The sequence below is a fragment of the Protopterus annectens genome, chromosome 1.part1, assembly GCF_019279795.1.
Source record: "Protopterus annectens isolate FY-2018-M chromosome 1.part1, PAN1.0, whole genome shotgun sequence".
NCBI lineage: Eukaryota > Metazoa > Chordata > Ceratodontiformes > Protopteridae > Protopterus > Protopterus annectens.
The window spans coordinates 432784436-432797244 of record NC_056726.1 but is presented as its reverse complement, the minus strand read 5'-3'; positions in this window follow the sequence as shown (position 1 = coordinate 432797244).

The following is a 12809-nucleotide window of genomic DNA, read 5'->3' as shown; positions in this document are numbered from 1 at the left end:
TTCACTTAAGTAAAGTAGACCCGTATTTTCACTTCTTCAGCATGCTCAAGAGGTTAGCCTGACTGTACTAAGCACAGTGAGGCTAAATGCAGTAACATGAAGGGCAGCTGAGTCATATGACCATAGGAAAAAATTCACAGGATTTTGCCATAAGCTGTGCACTATCATTTCCCTTAAGTTAAAGGTGATGCTCAGCACCAGGCATTGTGCAAATGCTGAGGACGCAGACTGATTGCACACAAGTGGAAGAGATGTACAGAGGGCGATATGAAGGCAGGGAGCAAATAGATTATGACAGAAGCAGGATAATGATGTCTCAGTTTGACATATTTCTGGATTAGAAAAATGAAAGGTATGCAGAAGATCAGTCTATAGATCTGAGCATTATCTCAGCAGACTACAAAGGAACTCTAAATTCACACAGTTTAAAATCACACAATTGAAGTTACGGTGACAATTACTGAAGCAATAAGCAGTGCAGAGAAAGAGAGGGATGGGGAGAGAAATACCAAAAGATTTGTTTCTGGGACATTTAGGACTATCTTTATAGTGTGTTACTCTTACGTTTTCCAGTTATTAATCTGTCATGCTCTTTGCAATAAAGTATTTGCTGTAGTGAGCAAGAAAGGGTAGGAGAGTAGGATCAGGGCAGTTTCCCAAGTCTCCCTGCTGGGGAAGAAATGTTTTTGCAAATGCTTTCTTGCTTAGCTATTCAAATGCTATGTTCATGAAATGTAACTGTAGATATAGACATTTGCAGTTAAACATATGAATATAAAATGAAATCAAATAATTTGACATAAAGCTGTAATCGAACCCTTGACACTATGCAAAAACAAGCTACAGACAAGAGAATTACGTCAACACACCACACAGGAACTAGTACTTCATTACATCTAGCAGGCCTAAGAACTTTTAGAATAACTGTTTCAAAGTAATGCCTTTACTCTGCTAATAATCTGTATTCCTATAGCGCAGTCCATTTAAGCACATCTGTGCTAAAGTAACTGGACTAGTGTGGGTGATGGCAAAAACCCACCAGCTGTTGCCATGGGATGGGAAACACCACTGAATGTCACTCAGCACTGGTGCCCGATGCCAACCTCTGAACAAATGCGGAAGACAAAAAGTGAAGGCTTTTTGATGGGCCATTTCTGGCCATGTGTGTTGTGTGTGATTTTATTTTTTGATCAGATTAAACATGTGAAAAGGGTTGATAGGACAGTGATGAAAATGGGGGACAAGTAGAGAGGGGAAGACATAGACTAAAATATCTGAACTTGTACAGTGTCTCTTACAAATATTTAAGAGGAGATCTTATTCAGGTATATAGGGCATTTAGGGATGACTACCTCTGGGAATGTTTGGGGTTATTAAAAAGTACTAGAGAATCATCAGATAACCTATGTAGAAGTTTCTATAGGAATGAGAAGTGTACTAATTGGTTCTCTGACAGAGTAACTGATGCAAGGAACAGACTACCAAATGACATTAAACAAGTACTAGTTTAGATATTTTTAAGAACAGCCTGGATACCTATTATGGGAACAAGTGTTTTGGTATATTGGTAAGCTAGAAGGGCATTAATGCCCGTGCTTGAAACATTTGTATGTATGTATGTATGTATGTATGTATGTATGTATAGGGGAAATAATGCAGGAATTTGCAGGATCGTGGTGGGAGAATACCATAGCTATCCAGTTCTTCACAGCATAAATGTAGAATTGTACACACAATTTCATGACTTTGGAGAGTTACCACACTAGGGATGGATGACAACAGAATAATGTATTGCCAGTTGGACCAAATCAAGTGTGCCAAGATGACATGTAGGCAAACTGGAGAGCTATGTATGGGGTGTATTTTTTTGTTGTTGGACAGGTGCCCATATATTTTTTGGATAGAGAGGAATGTTGGGGAAGGTACTTTGGAATGAAATGGTCATGTAGGTAGGGTAGGTTAGATAGCAGGTGCAGACGTACAGGATGTACATGACAGACAGGGATGGTGATGGACACAAACATTTGAGGTACACTCTGATTGGGGATCAGTAGGAGACATCAGAGGCACATTCATGTCCAGCTTGAGAACATGAGAATCTAGTCCTCACCCTCAGAATTGTCATCACTATCTTCTTTGTCAGTTGTTTGGGTCAGTAACGGATGTGGCATTGATTTGGCAATATGATGCAAGACCTTTTCAACTGTGCCAATTCAGGCACTGAGGCCCTTCTCCATTATGTCCTCCACCAGTCCTGTCAGCTCCTGACAGGTAACAAAATCCCCTACCACCAGTACTATGGCTGCTAGGGGGTACCACTGCACCAGCGGCTGGGGCAGATCTACCTGATGCAGGTGAAGTAGGTAGGACAGAATTTGTGGAAGAAACACTGGCAAGTTGTGACCCAGATTTGCTAGGTGTCTGCACTGCCTGCAGTGGTGCCTCTGCAGCCACCTTTGGTGGTATGGCATGCCGAACCACACACACAGTGGTCGATCTAGCGCCCTATAGTAATGGTCATTTTGTTTTAAGCAGTAATGTACTAAAAATAATATATATTAAAAACAGAAATTATAAGATTAATGGCATATCTATTATTGCAATTCTTAAACAAGTATGAGAAATAAATATGTACACCTTTACCATATCCAGATATGATGGGAAGGCATGAACATGTCATAAAATCAATCAATCACAAAGTTATGACATTACAAGTAGAAACATTTCTGACTCTGTCATATTAGATATATGCTTTCAAAGTAAATAAATGCATTTTCAAAAACGGAATTGTTAATGTTATGTCATATTGCAATTAATATTTTATAAATGCTATCCTGTAAAAAAGCCTAATATCTGTTTCTGGGTATTGAACCCACCCAGAATTAAGCTATGTATGTATGCATGTGTGTGTATATATATATATATATATATATATATATATATATATATATATATATATATATACACATGTGTGTGTATATATATATATGTGTATATATATATATATATATATATATAGTGTGGTGAGGCCTGGGTGGCATGTCTGGAGCGGGGAGGACGCTGACACGGGGGGGGGGGTGGATTTGGGCGCTTTGGTTTGCTGCTTTTGTTGGGCAATGTGAACTTCTTTGGAAGTCTACTTTTCAATGTTTTACTTGCAGTCCCCTCACAGTTGCCCGTTCGATTCTCAGTTAGAGTGTCTTCTGTGTAGCGACATGCATGAATGGGCGTTCCTTCGTTGAAGGTTGTGCATTAGGCCCAGCAAGCCAGCACGTAAAAATCTACTGCCAATCATTAGCGGACCGGCATTCCACTGTGGCGACCCCTAACCGGGAAAAGCCGAAAGACACGACGACTCATTGGCTAACACAATCAGGCATGTATGCTTGATATAAAGTTTAGGTATCTCTGCTCAAACTGATATGGACTGATGGCCTGAGAAGTATTATCTGTCTTGCATTAATACCTGATGCAAGCTTACCCTGTGCATATCTGAGGCAAGTCAGTCTCTCCTAATGCACGTCACGGGTCAGGGCTATAGTTATGCAGAAGAGAAATAAAACAAGATACGAAAGCATAATGAATAAATGTACAGGCTGGTTAATCTATGCTCTATCATTGACTTCTGATGGGTCACTATATTTGCACAACTGATGGGTGATGACAGTCTCAAATTCACCTCCCTTTGGCTCAGGAGGTCCTGCTTACTCTTCTTCATGTCACTGTAGAGGTGATGGCATTCTTCCTCAGTGCATGAAATGCTAGTTGCACTGGAGACAGCCCTGGCCAATCTATTTCAATCCTCAGTCTTACACTGAGACCAAGTTATAATCCACCTGCAGTAGCCTCCATCTGTAGTGCTTGACAAGGAATGCCACAAAAATCCTGGACTCCTAAACAGCCCACTTGTTGTATGGCCTAAATGGAATACAATTCCTACTGTCTCCAACCATGTCTGCAGAAGTCACGATAGAAATATGTGTCTGAATTGGCGCCCAATTCAGATCTTGCATATAACAGCCGTGCCAACTGCATTTGCCCAATTGAAAGCACAGCAGTGGCTGATATACCGGCACTGATTACATCAGAAAGCACAGAAGATGGAAATATGGCAATGAGATTTGTCCATGCGAGACTCTCAACCTACTGACATGTTCCAATTTAAATAGTGAAATGCTTTATGGTATTTGTTATAATCATTGTTGGTTGAAAGAAAAATGGTATGACTTGCGACATATATGGATGTTGGGACTTGGACACTAATAAGATGGAGTATTACCACCTAGGAATCAAACTCATGAGATAAAGAAGGAACATGTTAAACTTTGCTTATTAACTGTCAGTGGCACAGGAGAATGTATTTTTTAACATAATAGTTAGAGATATACTAATTAAAAAATGTATGGAGATATAATTCAAGATGCCTGTTTGCGTGTGAGTTTAAGAAGTTTTGAGGCTGCATTCCCATATAAAAAGTAGTATCTTTGACAGTAAATACAAAAGAAGCACCCAGATCTGCTCAGATCTGGTGGTCAAGGACACCACATATACAAATGCCGTAGATATAGCAAACTTGCTGGTTGACAGATTACGCAAAAACTTCACCCCTCTATCTCACCCATCAGTAAATCAGGACATCACCAGCACCTGCCCTCTTTCTCTTATATTTAGGGGACAGGTTAGCACTGCTCTCTCAAAGGCAAAAGATACAGCCTCCGTGGGACCCAATAACATCCCAGGCTGCATCCTACATGAACTCAGGCAAGAACTTGCAGCACCATTAGGTGCCTTATTCAACCAAAGCCAGAGTACTGGCTTCATCCCAGCTGTGTGGAGAACAACCACTGTCATCCCTTTGCACAAAGGTGGAGCGTTCACTGATCTGGGAAATTATCGACTCATCAGCCTAATTAGCCTGATCTGCAAGGCCATGGAATGGATTATCATGGACCTCATTAAGAAGGACACTGGCAACCTCCACTCAATCTCACACAGTTTGGCTTTGTCAAGGGGAGGTCATGCCTGTTAAATTTGGTCGACTTCTTTGAGACAGTCACCAAAGCCATGGATGAGGGGAAGAAGGTACACACCACCTTCATTGACCTGGCCAAAGCTTTCAACACTATTCCCCGCTCAGGCGTAATAGATACATTCTCTCAGCTAGCATCAATCCATATGTTGCCAGATGGGTAGCAAACTGGCTTACTCATATAACCCACCTAGTCAAAATAGGGGAAACCACCTCAAGCAGTAGACCTGTAACAAGCAGTGTACCCCAGGGCTCAGTCTTGGGGCCTCGGTTATTTGGTATTTACTTTTCTGAGGTGCAGGCCAAAAACAGTTGTCTATGGCTGATCAAGTTTGCAGATGACTGCAAGCTGGGCAGTGTCATCAATTCCCCTAGTGATGTGGGCATCCTCCAAGAGGGTCTCACCCAAACAAATGATTGGTGCCAGAAACATGGCCTCAAGCTGAATACCAAAAAAATGCATCATCATCCCCTATGAGGAGAGTGACAGTCCCACAAATTATCACATTAATAACGTCCTAAGCACACAATCAGTCATGATGGATTTGGGCACTCAGGATGATAGCAACCTGACTTTTGACCACCATGTTGCTTCTGTTGTATGGAAAGCTTTCTACATGGCCCACCTCACAAGTAAGGCTATCTTATCCAGGGACAAGGAGGTCATAATATCCCTGTATTCTTCCCTTATAAGACCCATTATTGCGTACAACAACCCTTTCAGCATGTACCTAGTAAAGCTCATGCAGCAGCTGGAGAGATCACAGAGGTTCCTCACCAGGAGAATCCAGGGCCTCAAACATCTACCACACACGGATAGGCTAAAAGTCCTATCCCTCTACTCAGTTTCATATAGACTCCTCAGAGGTGAACCCTGGCATACAAGGTGATATCAGGCCCTGCCTTGATGGGACTGCTGCATATCTGCAAGTCAAGCTCCAGTTGAGTAACCCACACATGCATCCTCATCCTGGTCTGTGACATCAATAGGACTTGTTGGCAGGACAGATTTGTGTCACAGAGACTCCCCCCTCTGTGGAATAGACTCCCTCTCCACGTCAAGCAAAGTACCTCTTTATCCCTTTTTAAGTGCAACCTGAATAACCGGATGGGAAAGAGAAAATACACCCATGGGATTTCCCCTGTGTCCCCGCTGGACAGGGGCATTGGATGCTGACTTGTCTAAATGTTGGCTAAACTCTTGGCTAGGCTTATAAGGGCCAAAGGGCCAATAGCCTAATAACGTCCTATGATTTCAGATGCATGGAGTTGCATGACCTGAGATATATATGTTGGAATATGTTACATACATACTTCACAAGACATACTGTCCTACATGCATGCTTATAATACGTGATGAGTCATAATTAAATCTATTGTGCACATCATACCTCTGCAAGTGCATTCTAAATCAAATATCATTGTCATGTTTAACATGCTTCACTCACATTATATTGGACTTGTATAGCAAGTATTAATGACAAATGTGTTGCAATAAACATAGTTATGATCATTTGTATTTAGTGTTACGTTCCTAATCAAAGTGTCTCAAATGGCATTCTGACCCCCTCTGTGAAAGTATCTGTAAACTGGATTTGAACTATACATTGCCTGTTTTCTTTCTCTAAGATCACTACACTTGCACCTTATGCCACAAGAAAGTAAGGTGACAGGTGCATTGTCTTCAATCGGTACTATCCAGAGTGCTGAAGTCCATGCATCATCATCTGCCTCATTTGCACTACAGGTGGCAGCCCAAATTAAATTTTTTACTTTTTGTTTTCCCTTCATCAGTGAAGCATGTTTGTGTGCTGCTAAACCTGAGACCCTATATAATCCCCCTGCAGTAGCCTCTGGGTATAATGCATGACAAGGAGTGCCACAAAAATCCTGGACTCCTCCACACCCCACCTTTGTGCTCTAAACGGAATGCCATCTCTGCCTTCACCAGCCAAATGCAGAAGACATTAAAAATAACTTGCATTGCAAAGTACATAATTAAAGGATATATATCTAGCAAGGAACACAGCACACATAGCAGTAACATGATACATCTTTTACACATCTGCTTGCCACTTTACAAGTAAAATATAGGTTGCATATTATCAGGATTTCATGTAAATGCAATTGTTCTTAAAGGGGACACACAGAAAATGACAGTTTTTTTCCTTGGCACAGTATATACAATTACTCATGACATAAACATTTACAATATAATTACTTGTGTTACTGCTTTTGTGTTATCACACTTTACAAATTCTCATATGTTACAACATTCACAACACATATTGTTAATAATGAGAAGTGAGTTTACAACATCATTTTGTAATATCAATTCACACAGACTACATGTAAGATTTTTAGCATTTGTCACAGACTTTAACCTGCTAATTTCATATACAACAATGGGTGTCAATATTTATTCTGAATCCAGTCATAAAAAATATCTGTAAATTGTATTGAACTCTGCAGTATGTGGCCTCTTTCTCTAAGCACATACCACTTAACCTTGTCCCACAACGAGAGAGAGAGAGAGTTAGCTACAGCTAGGATTTTTTCACCCACTGCTGTCCAGAGTGCTGATAAAAGAACTGCTGATAGCATTCCAAATTAAATTTGTATTTTTTTTACACTAAGAAGTGAACTCTTATTAACTGCTATTGATAAACTGCCAGTCAAGAGTGTGTAATGCCAAACAGCACACAAAAGATGGAGGGAGAGAGAGAAAAAAAAGGAAAGATTGTGAAACTAGTAATTAAAATGTACATTTGTGATGTTTTCTCAACTTTGTTCTCTTGCAACATGAACATATGCTCCTTAAACATCACTACATTGACATAAACAATACCCTCTCTGAATTTCAACCATTAAACCAGGGCATTAACAACATACACTTGAGATTGTTACTACTATTTGCCACAGACACAGACATATACTAGGGGGAAAGTAGATTACATATAATCAAGATGTGACATATCATTTCACATTAAAACTGCAAAAGAACCAAGTTCTGACAGCTGTCCTTTGCAAATTGCCAGTAGATGCATGGATAAATGGGATATTGACAACAGTTAAGCTGATAGTTCCTCACACAATATAAAACAAATATTTGCAACACTTTATCTTCTCCTTATTTTTTAAAGCATTGTTCCCTTGTCTATGCTTTTCTAACAATAATGCAATTTCATTTACTTTGCTTTTGATCTGTTTTAATGAGTAATGTACATATGTAGAACTGCAGACAATTTTGTATTCAAGAGGCACAATGTGTGATCATAATTCATTCATAAAAATGCTAGGAACGTTCTAAGTAATTCAATGTAATTCCAGACATTTTGGGTGAGTCTCTTCTTCCTAACACACTCTTGGTAAGTATACATCTGAGGACAGACTGTGAAACACTGTCCCTGCAGTCAGACTAATAATCCACACTTGCAAGCCCTTAACAGGTAACATTTCTCAATGCTCTTCCTTGCAGTGCAAGTGTGTGTTTATACAACTGTGTAGGTCCATACACCATATTTCCCTGCCCTAAACTTAGTAAAAACAAAGAAAAATAATGACCCGCAAATGCCAACAACTTTAATTTATAAATAAAAGACTAAGTGCTTTTGTTCCGTATGCTTACGGAACTTCTTCAGAGTCAAATAAAAGCATAATTTCTCATAATTTAAATAGGGGATGTAGCACCAAACCACACCTATCCAAAGAGAATCCTTAAAAAAAAATGTAAAACTATTAAATAGTCACATCTCACATAAAAATGTCAATCATAACACAAAATTCATCATTAATAAAAAATACGTTCTCATTTTAAATATATAGACCTACCCCCTAGTATTGCAATCATAGCAACTGGTCAGGGAAATTAGTCTAGGAAAACTTGTAATAGTAAAGTGAGATCCAAGAAAAAATGTATCTACATTGCTTAAGGCTCCACATTCCCTCATTCCAACCTTTCTATTAACACCAGTTCCCTTGAAAATTGTCCTCCCAAAAATGGACTTCAAATTAAAACTATTTTTATACACAAATTTTGAGGTTGGACCTAATCTCCCCACCAAGTTAAAAGAACAAAAACATTCATCCAGTTATTGGGAATTAACTGTTTAGAGGCCTAATACTGCTATTATAGTCTAGAACCAATGCCCTTGTCAAAAGAAAAAAGTAACTATAAAACTATTTTTGTTCTTAATATTTGTAAAAAACCTTCATGATGCAAACTGCATGTTATATAGTAAAGCAGACTTGTGTAGTATATACTCAGGGGTATCTTAAATATGTGGGTGAGTGCAAGTCTTTTCAGTAATTGTATGTGATAAAAGTAAACAAGTACTTTTTCAGTTTTAAGAAATGTAGGCATTACAATGTGAAAAGAGAAAAAAGGCTAGACAAAAGCAAGTTTAAGTTAATATGCTGTAATCTTGAGTTGTTCTGGTGGGGATGGGTTGCAAAAGTGCACTGATTATATTTTATGTACAGTTGAGATGTTTCCTCCTATTTTTGCATAGGTGAATGTCATTAATGCCCCTTGCTTAATCTAAAAAGGTTAGGTTGGCACACTGGTGCAGTGGTAGTATTGTTGACTCACTGCAAGAGGTTCTCTGGTTTAATTCTCCACTGAGTGCCTTCTGTGTGGAATCTGTATGTCCTCCATGCATTTATGTGGGTTTCCTCTGGGTGTTCCGGTTTCCTCCCACATTATAAAGACATGCATCTGGAGCATTTCTCCCCGGGCCTCTGCTAAAATTGGCTTCATTCCAAGTCAGACTTTCCTGGTAAACAAATGTTAAATAAATAAATTGATAAATATAAAATAAATAAATAAATATTTTCTATAAGCAATTAGGTTTGAAAAATAAGACAGAATGATGAATGCCATGAGAAGTACAATGTTTTTTGCATATGCAATGATATTAGCTTATTTTTTTTCCTTAATCAAATGTCCAGTAGGATTTAAGAAGTCTGCAGCTTAAGACAGCTCTAGATTCTGTTCTTATGTTTCCAAGGACACAAGATGCTTGTGGGTGCAAGCAATTAAACTTGAGAGTTCTGAACTTTATTTGCTAATGGAAATGTAAAATGTAAAGGTACAAGGGCAAACAATTCAGTAAAAAATAAAGTTTGAAATTATTAGAAGTGATTGAGCGCAGTTTCCCTAGCAGGCTTAGTACTTCAGTGCATTTAATAGAACAGTGTATAATTTAGTTTTAATTAAAGATAGTCAGTGCACTTTTTCTTAAAGCTATAAGCTAATGATTTCTGTTTTTCACATCTGGCAGGGGAATAGAGATAAAGAAAGAACAGACAACAGTTGGTATACGTATGTGCATAGGTTGTAACATGCGCTTTATAATGGGTAACCTTAATTTTAGATTAGGTAATGCTGGTATGTGCAGCTGTCAATTTGGGGTAATTATTCCCATCAGGGGGGTTAAATATCATTATTTAAAGATGGGCATAGTTTCAAGTGTTTGTTATAAGTTAATCGGTTGTGTGGGTATTCTGAAAACATGTTTTTTGTTTGTTTAAGGGTTTCACTAAAACAAAAAGTCTTGAAAAACATGACATAGGTTCGAGTGGAGTTGACAAGAAACAACTGTAAAAAAGATGAACCTGCCAAACATTACTGTATGCATGTATCATAAACATTGGAAATACACATAGAAAAAAAGCTGTCATACATAATAGGTGGAAACAATAACTTCTTCCCATAACGGCTGCAGTATCCATGTTATTTTGGAAATTGGAACATAAATGACCTTACTGGTATGAGCAAAAAGGTATAAGAGTATTGAATTACATTAAGAAACGCAGAGTTCAAATAGTAATGCTGCAGGAGACACATTTGGAAAGAAATGAGCATGTGAATTTTATAAAGAAATAATGGATATTTAGCAGAATGTCAGGGATAAAGGAAAAGGAGAGTAATTATACTAATTGCTACAGAAGCTCCAATAGTGATAGAAGGGGGGTGGATAATAAGGGTAGATTTGTAGTAGTAAGGGACTTCTGGCAAGGGAGGAGGATTACTCTGGAATGTTTTGAAATTCCACCAAAAAACTGCTATTATGGAGCTTAAGAAAATTAGGGGTGAAATAATCTGCTTTCAGGAGGGAATATTACTTATTGCTGGGGACTGGAATTTGATTTGCAACAATGAGAATGTATTTGGGGACCTAGAAGGGAAAAATATAACAAAACAGAGTAGATTTCTGAAGAAATTTATGAAAATGTTTGATATGGAAAACATGAATTCAATAGTAGTAACTTGGAGAGGATTTGCGTATTATTCACCAAGGTACAATAACTGGGTACACTAGATAGAAAGTATATTTCACAGGAATATGTGAATTTAATTGAAAGCTTTGACACATATCCAGTAGTTATTTCAGATCATGCACTAATAAAAAAATAAGATAAAAATGCAGAATAATGAAGTCAAAATGAGACTTTGGCACTTTTCCACCTACCTATTAAAAAGAGAGGAATTTAAGTAAGTGGTAGTGGAAATTATTTGAGAGTTATTATGGAAGACAGACATTTCTTCAGAAGTTATATCTAGAGAATGTGATAAAATTAAAATGGAGTTTAAAATAGGGTAGGAATAACAGAGAAAGAGATGGTTAAGAAGTAATAGGAATTATTTAGAGGGGCTGACAAAGGTTAAAGTATTGCGGAATAAGGGGAATCTCACTAAACAAGAAGAGCAACTACAGAATGGTAAAAATAAAATAAGTATCTGGATAATATTGGGTTTAGAAAGATTGCTGTTAAGCAATTGTTTTTTATAATAGCTCCAAACTTTTAGCACAACAACCCTTTCTACATTCTGTTGCATAACTCAAAGAGCCTATAACAAGAAAAATAACCAGGGTTGCTGTAGAGGAATTTGAGATATGTTGGAAACTGTATGAACATTTGTATAAAGCAGAGAGATGTGGAAATCAAGAAAGAGAACCAATGGAAATATTTATGGAAGACTTAAGTATGCCAAGGGTTAGAGGTAAATGAGGTTTAACAATTAACAGCTAAGATAGGAGGATATTAGATAAAAATGGGAATGTATAATCTACGGGAAAGTCTCCAGGGACAGATGGTATTCCTGTGGAAGTTTGGAGGGAAGAAAATGATAAAAATCTTGAAGATTTTGTTTAATGGTATTTTAAAAGGAGGGAAAGCACCAACATATTGGAAGAAAGCTGGGGTGGCTGTAATACCTAATCTCCCCAAGGCCCATCAGACCCAGCTTCATATAGACCCATTTCAATCTTAAACCATGATTATTAGTGTTATGTCTATACTAGCTAAAAGAATAGCAAAGGTGTTGCTAAAATTGCTGTGGATCAGTGTGGTTCTTGTGGAGAACAGGCAAACATTTGACAACCTTAATAGAATAATGATGATCCAGCGGGAATAAGAACATAAGAAAATACTGGTGTTGGTGGTTCTTGCTGCACAGAAAGCATTCAACAGAATAAACTGGGATTTTATGAGTAGGGCAATGAAAACATTTGCATTCCCTGACGCAATAGTAAGGTTAATTAGCAGGATTTATGAGAGATTGGAGGCAAAAATTAAATTGGGAGGGTTACTCTCTATGTTACTCTCTAAACAGAGGGCCCAAGCAGGGATGTCCTATTTTCCCTTTTCTATTATCTGATTTCTATTTAAAAAAATTGGCAAAGAAAATAAGAGACTCAGAAATTTGAGGATGCAATTAGTATGGTAATCAAGAAAAGTTGGCTTTATTTGAATGCAGTACTATTTTGTACCTGAT